The sequence below is a fragment of the Gavialis gangeticus genome, unplaced genomic scaffold (assembly GCF_001723915.1).
Source record: "Gavialis gangeticus isolate Ggan-Ray unplaced genomic scaffold, GavGan_comp1, whole genome shotgun sequence".
Taxonomy (NCBI): domain Eukaryota; kingdom Metazoa; phylum Chordata; order Crocodylia; family Gavialidae; genus Gavialis; species Gavialis gangeticus.
The window spans coordinates 56654420-56659219 of record NW_017729031.1 but is presented as its reverse complement, the minus strand read 5'-3'; positions in this window follow the sequence as shown (position 1 = coordinate 56659219).

Below are 4800 nucleotides of genomic sequence, written 5' to 3'. Positions count from 1 at the left end.
ACTAGGTCCCTTCCGACCCTAAATCTATGAAACTATGGATCATTCATTCGGTGGCAAGCTTAAGAGATGTGTTACCTATGGAGTTTTCTTCACTGTGTGCAAGTGCATAAAAAGTAAGTGCTAGGGCATAATGAAGCATAACATGAGATTAAACAGCAATTTCTAATAACCTTTGCATCTCCAACCTGCAGTGCAGCCTGGCAAGTGTTGCATTAAATTATATTGCACTTACAATCCTTATTTTTTGCAGCAATAATATAAATTTGAAGGGGTTAAAGATATGAACTCCTAACAGTTTCTAACTCCAAACATTTTCTAAGTCTCTCTGTTCCTGGCAATGAGGCGCAGTGTTTATGAAGAACAGCCAACTTCCTCTGTTTTGTGCCACATTAGGGTGATTCCCTAGAAGAACCCCCCTGTCTCAGGGGATCAATTCTCTGGTCCATGTAAGCAGCACAGGGCAAGAGGGCTGGGCCCCCAGATCTGGACTTAGGCAGTTGAGCAAAATATAAAAGTATTGGTTTCTGCAATGTGTTCACTTAAATTGGGGGTGGGAAAAATATGGGTTGGATCAAGCCCACAGAAGAACTTTGTCTGGCCTGCGGCAGGTCCCTCGGTCCCACCTGGCCTAGGCATCATACAGCCTGTAGTCCATCCTGCCACCCCCAGCCACACAAGGGGCTGGGGTGGCTCTGCAGCTGGACTGCATTTCTAGGCAGCCCAGGCAGTGGCTTCTTCCAGCTGCCACCACCACTGACCACCACTGCTGGCCCCAGCTCTGTTGTACTGGCAGGGACCCACGCACCTGGGCCCAGCCCACCCTGCGCCTGCTCCAGACAGCCTGACTGGCATGGCTCAGTTCTGGACCAGCTGGGACTTATTCACAGTCCTAACCCTGGCCTGCCCCACCCCAACTCTGAACTGTCTACCCGTTATGGGCTGCAGTGGCAACCAGGAAAAAGCTGCTGTTGGGTTGTGGGGGAAAAGCATCCACCTCCCCCTTGCCACTGCCAGGACCTTGCTGTGGCCTCCCAGAGCTGAGCTGCAGAGCTGGGCGGGTGCGGGCTTCAGGTGGCTGCAGCAAGAAGGGTCCAGCAGTGGCAAGGGGGAAGGGTCACTTTCCCCGTGCCCAGCAGGAGCTTCTGCCCAGCCACAGCCACCACTGCTCGTCATGGGCAGGCAGTCTGGGGTAGGCCAGGGGCGGGGCTGTGCACATCGGTCCCAGCTGCTTCACTGTGGCTGAGGCAAGTCTGGAGCGGGTGCAGAGCAGGCTGGGGCCAAGGCTTAATGCAGGTGTGGCGGGGGAGCTGCACGGCACATGCTCTCTGTTCTGTTGTGGGGACTTTGTCTAGCCAGGTGTTAAAAACCTCCAAGGATGAAGGTTCTACAACCCCTCTGTTCTTGTGCTTTATTACCCTTCTAGTGAGAAAATTCTTTCTCATATCTAACCTAAACTTCCCTTGCTGCAACTTGAGACCATTGTTCCTTGTTCTGTCATCTGCCACCACTGAGAACAGTCTAGCTCCATGCTCTTGAACCCCCTTTCAGGTAGTTGAAGGCTGCTATTAAATCCCTTCTTGGTCTTTTCTGCAGACTAAATAAGCCCAGTTCCCTCAGCTTCCCCTCACAAGTCATGTGCCCCACCCCCTAACCATTTTTATTGCCCCCAGCTGGACTCTCCAATTTGTCTGCATTCTTTTTGTAGTGGGGGGCCCCAAAACTGGACATAGTACTCCAGGTATGGCCTCACCAGTGCTGAATAAAAGAGAATAATCACTGCCCTTTGCCCTGCTGGCAACACACCAACCAGTGCAGCCCAATATGAAGTTAGCCTTATTGGGAACAAAGGCACGCTGTTGATTCATATTTGGCTTATTGTCCACTGTAACCCCCAAGTCCTTTTCTTGCAGCCAGTCAGTCACCAGCCTATACCAGTGCATGGGACTCTTGTGTCTGAAGTGCAGGACTTTGCACTTGTCCTTGTTGAATCTCATGAGATTACTTCCAGCCCAATCCTCCAATTTGTCTAGGTCACTCTGAATCCTAGGCCTACCCTCCAGCATATCTACTACTCCCCGCAACTTTGTGTTATCTGCAAACTTGCTGAGGATGCACTCTATGCCATCTTGCAGGTTGTTGGTGAAGATATTGAACAAAACTGGCTCCAGGACGAACCCTGGGGTGCTCCACTTTATACTGGCTGCCAACTAGACATCAAGCCATTGGTTACTACCCTCTGGGCATGTCTACATGTGCATTTAAGTGCTCCTAAATTTAAAGCACATTATCTTAATGTGCATTAAGCAGGTTTACGCAGGCATCTACGTACACAGGTGTTAAAGCACATTAACTCTGTATGGACTGACTTGGGACTAAAGTTGTTCCCACACACACACAGCATTAATGTACTTTAATGCATTTATGCTTTCATTAATGTGCTTTAACTATGTATGCCTAAATTTGATACCTGCATTTGCAGGTATTAAATTTAGGTGCAACTGGCCTAAATTTGCCATTTTTAAAGCACATTAAGGGGGGTGCATGTGTAGGTGTGCACCTTACTGCACCTTAAATTTAGGTTAATGCACCTTAAAGACTCTCGTGTAGATGTGTCCTCTGACCCCAATGCTCTAGCCAATTTTCTGTCTACCTTACAGTCCATTCATCCAACCCATACTTCCTGAGCTTGCCTGCAAGAATGTGGTGAGAGACCATATCAAAAGCCTTGCTAAAACCAAGGTACACCACATCCACTGGTCTCCCCGCATCCACAGAGCTAGTCACCTTGTCATAGAAAGCAATCGGGTTGGTCAGGCATGACTTGCCCTTGGTGAATCTATGCTGACTGTTCGTAATTACCTTCTCTCCTCCCAAGTGCTTAGAAATGGATTCCTTGAGGATCAGCTTCATGATTTTCCCAGGGACTAAAGTGAGGCTGACTGGTCTGTAGTTCCCTGGATCCTCCTTTTTCAATTTCTTAAAGATGGGCACTATGTTTGCCCTTCTCCAATGATCTGGTACCTCTCCTAATAGCTATGAGTTTTCAAAGATGATGGACAATTGCTCTGCAATCAGCCAACTCCATCAGTACCTTCGGGTGCATCCCATCTGTTCCCATGCACTTGTATATGGGCAGCTTTTCTAAATAGTCCCTAACCTGTTCTTCCACCAGTTGGCTGCTCACCTCCTCCCCAAACTGTGATGACAGGTGCAGTAGTCTGGGAGCTGACCTCACCTGTAAAGACTGAGGTGAAAAAGGCATAGAGCACTTCAGCCTTTTCTGCATCCTGTCACAAGGTTGCCTGCTCCATTTATTAAGGGACTCACACTTTCCCTGATCTTCCTTCTGTTACTGACATACTTGTAAAAACCCTTCTTGTTACCCTTCACATCCCTTGCAAGCTGCAACTCCAATTGCACTTTGGCCTTCCTGACTTGATCCCTGTGTGCCTGAACAATACTCTTATACTCCTCCCTAGTTGTTTGTCCAAGTTTCCACTTATAAGCTTTTTTTTTGTGACTTAGTTTACTGAATTGTTCCATACTAGGCCAAACTGGTCTTCTGCCACACTTGCTACTTACTAGTCTTCCTGCACATCAGGATGGTTTGTTCCTGCACTCTCAGTAAGGCTTCTTTAAAGTACAGCCAGGTCTCCTTTACTCCTCTCCCCCTCAGTCTGGCTTCCCAGGGGATCCTACCCACAAGGTCCATAAGGGACTCTGAAGTTGCTTTTCTGAAATCCAGGGTCCTTACTTCACTGCTCTCCATCCTTCCTTTCCTCAGGACCCTAAACTCAGTCATCTCATGGTTGCTGGTGCCCAAGTTGCCATCTACTAGTACGTTCCCCACCAATTCTTCCCTATTTGTGAGCAGCAGGTCAAGAAGAGCATGGCTGCTGGTTGGCTGCTCCAGCACTTGCACCAGGAAGTTGTCCCCAACACTCCAAAAACTACCTAAATTGCCTGCACACTGCTGTGTTGCTCTCCCAGCAGATGTCAGTGATTGAAGTCCCCCATGAGAACCAGGGCCTGTGATTGGGAAACTTCTGCTAGCTGTTTGAAGAAAGAAAGCCTCATCCACCACTTCCTCCTGGCATGGTGGTCTATAGCAGACCCCAGCCACAACATCACCTTTATTGCTTTCCTCTCTGACCCTAACCTGCACGAGAGACTCTCCAGAGGCCTATCTCCAGTTTCTTACTGGAGCACCAACAGCTGTGAAGCAGACTGTTACCCCATAGCAGCCCCATTTAGCATCTTTATAGGCCCACAGTATTTTGCCAGGGAATATGAACTTACCTTTCAAATATGAATTTGGTGTTTCCTCACTACATTTTTTGTGCTCCAGACAAGGAGATCAATTCACCTTTTCACAAAGGTCTACAGAGTACCGGGGAAGTTCACAATGCTTTGAATTTCCTTTTATGAATTTTATTTTGCTTATTATATTGGCTTCAGCTCATGGTTACTTGTTTTTTATCTGCTTTCTAGTCCCTCACTGTTGCAGCATTATATTTCCTGAGTTTTTCTGATGCTTTTGCACCAATCCCTGCCTGCTACAACTTTCCATCCACCTTCCTACCACCTCCAATGGAAACGGGCTGTACTTTTCCCAGACAATAGAATCTAGTTGGTCAAGAAGCTTATACATCAAGAAGTCTGGGTTGAAAATGCTAAATGAGAGCCTTATTTTCCTTCCTTACAGAATCTCTTCTTTCTTACCACACAGGATTCCTGTCACAGCAACTGTATTGGAGCTGAGATGGCTTAACTGAGTTCCTTTCAGCACTATATTAATGC